A 13,200-nucleotide genomic window follows, 5' to 3' on the forward strand; every position below is an offset into this window, starting at 1 on the left:
TTGCCTCACACTCTATTTAAAAAAATTCAAATGGATTATAAGTTAAAATATATAAAACAAATCTATAACACTACTAAAAAAACCCATAAAAATATACATGTATATCCTAAATTTTGAGGTGCAAGAGAGTTTTCATAACAAGAAACAACACTACAAACACACAATGCAATATATGGATGATGTATTATAGAAGTGTAGACTTGAAATCCATATAATTTTATTAACCACTGTCACCCCAATAAACTTAATTTAAAAAGGAAAAAAACATGTCTATATCAAAGGATGCCACAATTAAAATTAAAGATAAGTAAATGAATGAAAGAGAACATCTGAAATTAATGACAGAAAAATGATATCTGTTTAAGAGTTTCTACAAAAATTTTTTTAATAAGCAAGAAATTGAAAATTTCACCAAAACAGTAGAAATGGTCTATAAATCTGCAAATGACATTCAAACTAGGAGTCAGAAAAATTGACTTTTTATGCATAACAGTGAATTGGATTGATATAACTATTATTACCATGTATGTGGGGAAATGGCTCTGAAACTCACTGCTGGTGAGTAATTTATATAGCCTTTGGGAAGGCAATTCAGTAGTACTGAATACAAATTTAAAGAAAATCACTGACCCGGTAATTCCACTTTTTGGAATGTATTCTACCAAAATAGGCATTTACCTTACAAAGTTACATGTACAAGATGTGTACCACAATACTGTTTGCAACGCAAACATTGGAAACAACTTAAATAATTATCAGTAAGAGGATAGTTCCATTGTAGTGCATTCATACTATTTATTAAATAAAGTAGTTACAGTGAATACAAACTTGCAGATAATTGTATGCTAATGATTATTTTTAAGGGAAAAAGCAAGCCACGGGGGGTGGGAGGTGGGGGTGTATAGAATGCTTCCATCTATGTATTCTTTTCCTTAAAAAGCTTTATGAAATATACATAGAGATGTAAGGTCATAGAAAAGTCTGAATAGATACACACTAATCTGTAAACAGTGGGTACTTCCAAGGAGAATAGTTTGTGAAGAAGTAAGATTTTCTTTTTAGTTCTTTATACTTACTGAGTTGTTTTTGTTTTATAATCAGTATGCGTCGATTTCTTGAGTAATTAGGAAAAAATACCTTCCTTTCCTCATTATAAAATTGCTCTGAGATGAAGTTTATAATTATTTTACAGCTGCAATTTAGCCAGGATTAAAGATAGTAGGTTAATACTTTATCTCTTATCATTAAGCAAGTAAAAATTATCTAGATATGCAAAAGTAATAATCTAATGAAAAATAAAAAGTAAAAAATAGACCATTGGCTCTATGTCCTCCTCAGAGTCCAGACCCATATTCACTTTCCAGAGACCTGCAGCCACAAAGAAGGGAAAGGCTTTTTTCCAGGGAGAAAAATATACAAGGACACACGCACCATCTCACAGATATTTCATGTCAGAATATGAGTTTCATGATCTCCATTCCAGAAACTGCTAGTTTGGAAATTAATACGCCTTGGATGAGTCACTTAATATTCCCTAGCCTCCATTTTCTCATTGAAAAGAGAGAAAGGAAGAGAGAGAGAAAAATTGGAGGAGGAGGAGGAAGAAGAGGAAGAGGAAGTGTAGGAGTAGGAAGAGAAAGGGAAGAAAAAGTATTGCTTGTATTCCTTAGAGATTTTGTTTTTAATTTAGATTTTATTATGGAAGTTTTCAAACATAAAAATGTATAAACCACCCTGGCCGGTTTGGCTCAGCGTTTGGAGCATCGGCCTGCGGTCCGGAGAGACCCGGGTTCAGTTCCCGCTAAGGGCACGTACCTTGGTTGCAGTTTGTCCCCGGTCCTAGTTAGACTGTGTGGGAGGCAGCCACTCGTTGTGTTCCTTTCGGGTCGATGTTTCTCTCTCTCTCTCTCTCGTCCTCTCTCTCCCTCCCACTCTATCTGAACAAAAAATGGAAAAATGTCCTCGGATGAGGATTTAAAAAAAAAAAAATGTATAAACCATAGTATAATAAAATCCCACATAGCCATCATCTATCTTGGGAAATTACCTACTGAAAGCTAATCTTATTTCATCTATTCCTGACTCCCTTCCACCCTTCCCAGGACTATTTTGAAGCAAATCCCAGACATCATATTATTTTATCTATAAAAACTTTAGCATGTACCTCTAAAAAATAAAATTCGTATTTAAAGACATAATCACAAAACCAATACCACACCTAAAAATATAACCATGCTTCTCATTATTATTAAATATCCAATAATTTTTTACATTATCCTGGTAGTTTTGCTTTTCACATTTTTGATGCTTATGTGCTTACGTTAGGATTAAAATAAAGTCCATACATTGCAAATTGTTAGTATATCTATTAAATTTATCTTAATATAAAGTCTTTCATTCCCCTTTCTCTCTTTCTGTCAATCTCTCCCTCTCTTAGCCTTGCAATTTATTTATGGTGGAAACTATGGCATTTGTCTTGTAACTTCTCACAATCTCAATTTTACTTACATATCTATTGTGTCAATTAACACACTCCTCTATCCCCTATATTTCCTGTAAATTTATCATTAGACCCAAAGGCTTGATCAGACTCATACTCAATTGTTTGGAAAAACTGCTATTGACATAGTTTTGTGTGCTGCTATAGGGAGCTACATAGTTTCTGGTTGTCTACCTTGTGACCTGGGCAGCCATTAATGTTCACTGCCTGGACTCAGAGATGTATAGTTTTGAAAAGGTTTTAAGTTTTTAAGTTGCAAAGTTTGCACTCACAAGTTGACAGGCATGATATTAGTTTCTACATTTTACTGAGGAAACAACTATGACTCAGATGTGGGAAGAGTAGAGCTAGAATGAACCCAAACACTTCATCCAGCTCCCTAAAACACTGACAAGATCATTACCTGACTCTCTATTTCTCCATGCAAACATTAATTTTCTTTTCAGAAACAAAATATTTATTTGCATTCATTTACACATGATGAATTTTATGCTTCATTCCTGAACTAATTTCTTGGTTGGGTGGTGTTAGGAACAATGGGGATAGGGTATAGTTAGAAAAAAACCCACTGGTAATTTCTTTTGTGCATGCATATATGTTTATTCTTATATCCCTTATGGCATATATGTCAGTCATAACAATAAGTATAAGAGACAAAACAAAAGGAAGAAAAATATCGTACAACTCTGTCTATTTTGGAGGCCTCAGTGAAAGACAGGGTAAAGTTATAGATTCTCTAAAGATCAATAACAAGTACTTTTGCATACTAATAAATAAAATCATATTTTTCAATTACACCATGTTCAAATTAGCACACAGAAAGAAGCTTACTCAGATCTACCGTGTATTAGAACAGAATGATAAGCATGATTGCTCTTTTTCTATCTTTGCTTTAAATTTTCACTTATTTATTCAGTAATTTACCTAAACATATATGTATTAAATGTCTACTATTGTGGTAGAAATTTTGCCCGGAAATGTAAATATATAATAAGCAAAATTAACAATCAAGAAAGTAAAACAACTGAATAACAGATAAATTACAAGGAGAGGCACATGGCATTATAAGAGAATAGAGATACTTGACCTAGACTGGAGGATCAGAGACTGTTCCTGGATAAGAGAAAAGCCAAATCTTCATAGATTGGGGAGCAAATAGAACATGGTGGCGGGGGGAGAAATTCCTTTAAAAAGTTTAGCTGGAGAAATAAAAAATATCGAGTCTAGTAAAGAAGTCTGAGTTGAGAGAGGAAGGATGAGTTGATGAGATAATATGATGAGGGGACAGGAAGTGTGCTCCAGTGAGTGAGAAATTTTGGGCAAAAGCCCTAGACCAGCAAAGGAAAGCATGTGATGTGATGCTGGGGTATTTTCAAGTGATGGAAATGGAACATGAGATGAGATTGGAGAGTTACTGCACCAATAGGATGTTATATCATCTCACCGTATGTCCCAGTTTTCTCAGAGTATTTCAGGTTTATCTAAGTTGTCCTAATGTACCTTCAGCTTTCAAAAGTGTCCTGTTTTGGACAACAAGGTATATAGTCCCCTTATTTATAGTCCACCCCTCAAAATTTATCCTGAGAAAAACTGACTGAAAATTTTTAGCCAAATAAGAATCATGATCAAATTTGATAGTAAAATATATCATCCTCGTGTCATTAATGAGAGTATGTTGTAGAGTGTGCAAGATTGCGTAGGACAGATTCTTGAAGAAGTTCAGGCAAGAGCTGAAAATGACTCTGACAAGACTTATGACCTACAGATAACAAGTAAATTGACTGGAAAGATATTTAGGATACTAGATGGAAAGAACTCCTTGATATATCGAAAGGGGGTATCAGAGATAAAGAAGAAATGTTAAGGATGACACCTAGGATTTTCTGTGGTGTGTGTTGGGTAGTGGAGGTACAGAGTTGTTGGGACAAAAATAAAGAAAGCAGATAATGAAATCGTTTAGGTTTACCTTTTTAACAGATTGGTCAGATGAAAAACTAAAAAACAGGGTGTTACAGGTGTTAGCATGAGTGTTAATTAATTAGAAACCATACAATCTAAGCTGGATGAGGTGGATAGCAAAGAAGGGAGAAGGCTGATGGATCAGGAATGAGCACAGGAATGTATAGCCTGGAGGCCCCGGTGATGCCAAAGAAAGATCATCATTGGGCAAATTGACGAAGCAAGCTGAAATGATAAGAGCTTTTGGTGGTAGAGCAGAATTCTTGAGCAGAAGAATGATGACGAGGTTGTGAGTGTGACCTCAGGAATGTGTGATTAAGGTGACAACAGCCTCTACTTCTTCATTCTGATCTAAGGCTCCTCGGTTTCTCTCCTTGCTTCCATTCATATCATTGATGTTCCTCTTCTTCTTAGTATTTTCTGCACTTCCACCACAGTAATCCCGTTTCATTGTAAATCATCTTATATCTCCTCTGGTCCAAAACCCTCCAAAGGTTTATTAGAATTAAATTCAAAATCCACATATAAGGCCATGTGTATCTGGCTTCTGGGTGCCCCTCCAAGTTCATTTTTGTCACTCTTTTCCTCTGCTACGGAGCAGACTTCCTTCACTGTCTTCAAAATAGCAAGCAAGCTCTGCCTCAGATACAGTACTCTTGCTACTGCATCAGTTCCCTCCCAAAGTGTTGCATGGGCCACCCCTTAGATCACTGAAATCTTAACTTAAACGTCAGTTGTCATAGTCCTTTCTCTGCCACTCTAAATAGTGTTTCCTGTATCTTTATATTTTATTTCAAATCACTAAACTACATGACATTCTATTATGTAGTTATTTATTATTTTTCAAGTCTTTTCCAGTGGAACATAAGGACTTTGAGGGCACAAAAATATCTCATTGCAAATGAAGACTAGGATCTTGATAAATATTCATTGTACATTAATGCAAGTAGGAAATAGATCAGGAATTGAACAGCCAGGTTTCAAATGGTTAACCACAGTGATGATGAGGTCCCCAGGCTGGACAAAAATTATCAGGTATGTAGATAGTAAGAGGGAACTATATAAACTGTAAATGGAAAGGGAAGAAGATTTTTATATCTACATATGTTATTGGTTCAGTAGTTCAGTAGTCAAGCTAAATTTTGTCAACTCTCATACACTTTGTATTTCCTCTTACAAATGATTCAGGCCTTTTTTCAGAATTAATAACTGTGCATACATATTTACCTTAACTAACATTTATTACACATCTTCAAATGAAACTCTTCAAATTGAATTTTTAATTATTAAGGAAATTTGCATATAAAGCAAGTGTCTTTCGAAAGGACTGCTTGTCTCAATAAAAAAAAGCTACAGGTATATTATGAATAGAATTCAAAAGCCTTTTAACATCACTGCCACTGAAGTTGTCTAGTATTACATTCATATTTTATGTATTATATCAACATATAATATTGTTCCACTTTCTTTCTAAAAACTGTATTCATTCTAGTCACTTTTAAATAGTTAAATCAGGACTCTTTTTTTTTTTTTTAAATCCTCACCTGAGGACATTTTTGCATTTATCTTCAGATAGAGCAGAGGGAGAGAGGGAGGAAGAGAGAGAGAGAAACATGGATGTGAGAGAGACACATCAACTGGTTGCCTCCCACACAACCCCAACCCAAGCCGGGGACAAACTGAAACTGAGGTATGTGCCCTTAGCAGAAACCAAACCCAGGACTCTCTGGTCTGCAGGCCCACGCTCTAATCGTTACGCCAAACCAGCCAGGGCAGGGACTCTTTTTTATTAAATCAATATGAGAGAGATGCACCGATTGGTTGCCTCCTGCACAAACCCTAACCGAGGTATATGCCCTTGACTGGAATCAAACCCGCGACTCTTTGGTCCTCAGGTGGTCGCTCTAACGGCTGAGCCAAACCGGCCAGAATGAATCAGGACTCTATTTGCAGTAACAGAGTATTTGATCAGTTTATTTAAACGGAAAGAAAATGTATTGAATCAAAAACAGAAAAATCTTAGCAATAATATTTTAAATACTTTAAAAGCAAGGCTTGACCCAGGAGTTCACATTGTTCTCTCCTTCCCCTCTGTTGTCTTCATTATCATACTCCTAGACAGACTGTCTCAGTGATCCTGGTAAAAAGCTATCTGATTACATTTCATTAGGTCTTACTGAGACCCACGTTGAATCTTGATTCTGTCACAGTGACTGGGGAGGCATGAAGCTCTGAGTGATTAGCCAACCCCCACACCCAGGGTTGGAGCTTGCTGGAGCTAAGAGTCAATGCAGTAAAACACATGGAATGAGAGTGGAGAAGAGATGGTTCCCTGCAGGAAAATAGCAGCACTCTAACCAAAAATGGGGGGTGGGAGAGGAGTGGATACAGAATAATAAAAAACACAGCCCATTAGAAAGGTTTCCAAACATGATTTTGTCTGGTGATATCATAGTCACATATAATAAAAAGAACATTTAACAGGCTGCCTTTGAATTCCTTACATTAAAAATATCAGGATTGCCCTGGCCAGTTTGGCTCAGTGGTTGGAGCATCGGTCTGCAGTACAGAGAGACCCGGGTTCGGTTCCCGCTAAGGGCACGTACCTCGGTTGCAGTTTGTCCCCGGCCCTGGTTGGTCGTGAGGTTGGCAGCCACTCGATGTGTCCCTTCACATCGATGTTTCTCTCTCTCTTTCTCTCCCTCTCTCTCCCTCCCACTCTGAACAAAAAATGGAAAAAATGTCCTCGGGTGAGGATAAATATATATATATATATATATATATATATATATATATATATATATATCAGGATTAAATTAAAGTTCTGTTGGTCAGAGAAGAAAGTATTCATTAATCTGCAGAATGATAAAAATGTACACAAATTTAGACTTTTAATAGAATAGAATAAATGGGCTCTGAATGGAAGTAAAAGCACTTTGAATCATGATTATCTGTTTTTCTTCTCTGCTCTAACACCTCTGTAACAGATCTCTTCCTGGAGGCTTTGATGATTTACTCACCTACAGTTTCACTTTTCATTGTTCTGAGCCTTTGTTCATGCTGTTGGAATTTTGATAAACATTGTGTTTAAGCTTCGATATAATTTAGAAAGAACTTAAATATTTATATCATTATGTCATATCTCCCAAAAGCTCTATAGTTCTTTTTATTTATTCATGGGGAGCTGGTGTGAACACGCTGCTCGTGCTGCCTGCTGTGCCAAGAGTAATAAAGTTCTTTTTCTCTGACCCAGGAGTCTCTTGTCTTCTGGCCAGTGTTTGTGAAACTGTGTGTGGCAGGAGAAATTGATGCAAGCAAGGTTCAATTTCAGACCCTTCGCAGCTCCTCATACTGCTGTTTATGTCCATGACTATGCTTGCAGTTGCTGCTGGAGAATATTTTTTTTCCTTCTCAAGAATTTCTCATAATTGCCTCTCATCAAGGGATCTAACCAGAACCTTAGGGGCAAAGGAAATGCAAATTTCCAAGAATTAATAGGATTAAAAATGTCAATTATACATCTTGCATAACACTGAGAGAGTGGAGAGGAAAATAATATATGCAAACATACACATAACAAACCAAGGAAGAAAATATGCATAGATAATGCAGTCCTTATTTCTGTAACCAGTCATGAAGCCACTTTGATATTCTTCATTTCCTTCTTTTAATATTTATTACCTGGTTCTTCAATTAGTCATAAGTTTGTTTTGTTTTGTTTGTTTACCCAAACCTTTATTTCTGAAAGATCTGAATCTTTAGTGTTAACTGCGCTGAGTTGATGTAGCCTTCTATTCTCCTGTCATTGCATAAGGAAATATTAAGAGGTACCCCAGAGAATCCTCTGAGCTCCACATTACTGATCCCCACTGTGTGTCAATAACCTTCTTTTTTTATTGGTAATTGGAATTAGTCACTTTATCCAATACAATGACTCTCTTCCTTTCCTTGTATCCCTCAGAACTAAGACTTTTAAACTAATAGAGTCCAGACTTGAGGGTATGAGAAACAAAACAAAAAACATTTTTTCTGCTTAGGGTCAGTCAATTTTTCACCTTTAGTTCTGAATTCAGATCCATATATTCTGAATATGGGAGACAAAAGCATCATAAACTGAAGCATAAATTGATATGCTTCTAGTGAATCTTTTAGAGAAGCATATCAGTTCCTCAGAGTTGGTTATTAAATATGCAATCTAAGTTAGTGTTTAATATATCATTGCACAGGTCTATCATGTCAATTGCTTCTGTGGACAGTGTATGTGGTAAGACTTGTGACTCTTCATGGATATGTGCTTCAATGAAGAACTTCACTAATTTTGCTGTCCAAGGAATTTTTGATCAATGTTATTATATAAAATGATGTTGAATAAAACATTTCCTAAGTCTTTGGATTATAATACTGGCCAAAATATTGTGGGCAGGGAAAACAAATCCATATGTTTAATGTCTGGTCCAGTGAAGTCGAATTGCTGCCCTTTCCATAATGGGACGAAAGATGGTTAGACGATGCTGTAGGAATTGGTGCCATATCAGATAGTCAGTGGTGGTCTTTGCTCCTAACAAATATGTTATTCAGCAAGTGCTGAGTTATCTATTCTATTTATAAATTCAGAAACCTGGTAAATAACTCTAGGATCATAGATCTAGGATTCCACTTCAAAAAAAACTTGAGCTAAAACTCCATTTATTTCCTGACCTCCACAGTCCCTGGTCTGACTGATAGAGCATGAAGGCACTTGAGGTACTCTGGATTCATGTCAGTTCAGGACCAATGCTCTGTTACCTTCTAAATTCCTTGCCATTTCTCTTTCTGCAAGGTACAGCCACCCTGATAAGTGACTATAATGTTTCCAGTGAAGGCTAGGAAGAATTTTACTTTTATTTTACTTTGCCACTTGTTGAAAGTTGCTTCCTTAAATGGACCTGGCCTTCTAGTTATCCAAGATGAAGACACTGAATTGTAGAGTTTTAAAATCATACATATCTTCACAAGTCTTGCATGTGGAAATGTGCATTGTGTGGCTGCAATTATAGTTAGAACAGTTTGCATTCTGGCTGGTGTGATACAGGCATTGATTTGTTAGAGTAACTGATATTGGAGGTTTTAATATCTAGTTATGATATTAAAACCAAGCAGCAATGGTGGTGTCATTTTAGCTAGAAAAGTCCTATAGTATGATTGGATATTGTTTATGGCTGCTTTGCTTCTCTGCCTCACCAGAAAATTCTCTAACATACCCAATATCTGGCTTGGAAACAAAACAAAACACTGACAGAAACCTTATGTACAACACAGTAGGAAATTACAAGTGCCCAGGAATATTTGAAGTAGAAATTAGTCTTTACCTGTAGAAGTATTTCCCCATAAGCAAGGTAGGTTAGAAGGGCAAAATATTCTATAAAATACAGAGTACCCTTCCAGACTAGGAAATATCAGTCTAAGATTTATTACCTCTATAGACAAGTGCATTTACGAAGCTAGCATCAATATCAATGTCAGTCACCATACTCATCAGTAGAGAAGAGCTGCAGATCTGTGGTTAAATCATGATCTGAAATAGTCACTAGCTGTGAACCATTTGAAAAATTGCCTTGTCACTCTTCGTCAATTTTCCCATCTTTCAAGTGAGAATAATAGTTGACTTGCAGTCGGTGATTAGGTAGATTTAATGAGAAAATGGAAGTGCCTATCATTGTGTTGGATGCACAGTAGTGGTTCTGTTAGTATGATTGTTTTACTCCATTCTCCTGTGCTCACTAAAAGACCAGTCTAAACATGACATATAGATGTTAAGGCTCTTATAAAAGGAATTAAAGAAACACAAATTCTAATCATTGTACTATAAGAGTTGACTTTAAAGACCTAGATTGAATGCATCACATTTTATAGAACACAGAAATATTCCAGCTGGAAACTGTTAATTCATTCACTGTGTCAATTCTGATTAATCAACAAGTTGTATCAATTCTACTGAAGACTTTTTTTTACACTAAGTAGTTTAGTTCCTAATCACAGTAATGTAATCAGATTGTGATAATGCATTCTAATCAATTCTAAGGCGAAGTACCTTTAGTATGTTCTAAAAGAATAGTTATAACTAATTTTGTGAACTTAATTTAAGTCCAATACCATAAGTCAATAACATCAACAAAGTAAAGACATCCTCCACATAATGTCTTCCCAGTTAATGCTTTTTTAAGATACTTTTTAAATTTTGAAATAGTTAAGACTCACAAGAAGTTACAGAAAAACAAAAAGAAAAACTAGTAGAATTCTCACCTACCCTTTACCATGCTTTCCAACTGAAAACATCTTACATAATCTAACACATTGTCCAAACCAGGAAATGAATATTGATACAATATTATTAAGTCAACTATATACCATATTTATATTTCACCAGTTTTTATATGCTTTTTAGTTTTTAGTATAAAATATAAAGAATGTAAGTACCCATCAACTCATGTTTTATGGGCATTGTTAATATGAAAAAAATATATATTAATTTTCTCTAAATTCAATACAACATATTTTTTAAATGGATGTGCAAAAATATTACATTCCATATACAAGTGGATAGATTCCTAGAACCAGGTGTTAGACATTTTTAAAACCATACTAAGCAAAAGTACATTTAAACTCTCCTTCATTCACAACTTCAAATTTCAAGTCTCTACTTGATTTAGAAACTTAAGTGCATTACAGGAATTTTCTTGTTTATAATTGCTAGTTTTGTCTGTCTTATTTATAACAAATTTATTTATTGCAAATTCTACATGTTACTGCTTAAAAAGAAGCTGTTATGTGTTGTTGTTGTTTAAATAATCACTTGTGACCAGGGAGCTGTGTTTAAAACATTGTAGATCCTAAAACTTTAGTATGATATATATATATATATATATATATTCCCCCACACACACTGGGTTTTAGAGTAATTCTTGAAATTTGATGAGGTATAATGTATTGCAATTTTCCTCTTTTAAAATAAGAGGGCCATGGGCTCCTGGTTAGTGTTCCACACAAAACATCTGATTTTCAGGGACGTATTATTGACATGGAGACATGCCAGTATATAGATTTAGTAACAGAGAGATTCTCTAAAGCAGATTAATCAATGGAATCAGTTATCCCATTGTATAGACTAGTCCATCTACCAAGTTTAAGTACAAACAAAGTAATAGTCAGAGTCAATAGTAAAAGAAAAACTGGCATACTATCTAAAAACAAACACTTTAAACACATTTTGTTTCATAAATCTTTATTTCTACTTATTCTCTTTCCTTTTCTATTCTCTAACTTTCAACAACCTACTCTTCACTCAAAGAAAGAATGATTCCACTGGCCTCTCTCTCTCACTTCCCCCCCCCCCCAAACCCCAGGACCTCCCTGGATCTTTCCATTGGAGTGAGTCGGGCTCCCACTATCCTAAACCACATAGCCTGTATCTCTGCTACAGCACACATTTCAGGTGCTTTGTGTTGTGAATGATGTGCTAGTGCTGATCTCTTTGACTCTCAGACTGAGTGTTAAGGGGGATTTGGTTCAAATGATCCCAAGCAATCATCTCTGATTTGCTACTGGGGGAATTTATAGTGCCAGAAAGACAGTGTTGGGTGTGTTGAAGAGGGGCTAAGACATGAGGCCACACATGCTTTTCCTTCTTTTTGTTTGGAGATGCTATCAAAGAATGCTTGTAATAATAGTTCCTGGTTAATCCTGGACTCTATCAACTCTCTTCTGTCTTTGTTTAGTTCCAGTGGTGCCGTTATTGATCCCCTTTTCTTGTCTTCCTCCTCATGAAGGTCTTGTGACTTCTCCCAATACAGACATGGACCTTTACACAGGCCTAGGACATACACTGTTCACTACTACTGAAAACCTGATCCATGTGAGTGCACCTTTGCAACCTCCATTTGATATGTCCTGTTTCTGCCTTGTTGCTAATTATGTCTAAGAAGGTGTAAATAAGTTACCTTTGCAATTTCTGTGATAAGACACTTCTATGCAATTCATCCGAGCTTAAAGGTGGGAGCTAAAGTTTTATTTGCGTTTGATGCTAAAGACAAAAATCAAGTCTCCGAGGACAAAAAGTTTTTATTCAGGATTGTTCTGATCCTATGAGTGTCTTTGGATGGTGACATTACATCAAAAAGTTTAAATATGAATGTGGTTTTGTATTTATTTTTTAATAATTTTTTCTTCAAGAAAATTTTGATAAGGTTATCACCCTCCATTATAACATTCAGCTTAAAATTCATGCTTCAAAATTTGTAATCAAGGAATTTTACTCAGCACGTAACAGAGTATATGAAAGTGCAATAATCTTATTTGATTATTTATCTTTTCAACATAGAGTAACACATTTTCCTAAGTTATTACCACCATACTAATAATTCCATCTGCTTAGTATTACCTTTGTACTTTTCACCTAGTATTAGTTATGAGAGCAATTTAAAAGTTCATTATTTACTAATAAAATCTATGTGGGAAGAACCTGGCATCTCTGTGTGTATGTGTGCAAAATCTGATTGAAATAAATGACCTGTTACTGAAGAAACAATAGAGGCTTAAAATGTTATTTCTGCTTCTAAATGTGTTTCCTTTGAATAAATTCAGTAGTTTAGACTTTTTAACTGAAAACTGCCAAAAAAAAAATCTTTCTGGCAATTTATAGTTTTTCCGAATGAAGACTTTAGGAATACTTGGAGTTGATTAATTAATAGTTTGGCCACAGCGAT

The sequence above is a fragment of the Molossus molossus genome, unplaced genomic scaffold (genome assembly GCF_014108415.1).
Source record: "Molossus molossus isolate mMolMol1 unplaced genomic scaffold, mMolMol1.p scaffold_m16_p_10, whole genome shotgun sequence".
Taxonomy (NCBI): Eukaryota; Metazoa; Chordata; class Mammalia; order Chiroptera; family Molossidae; genus Molossus; species Molossus molossus.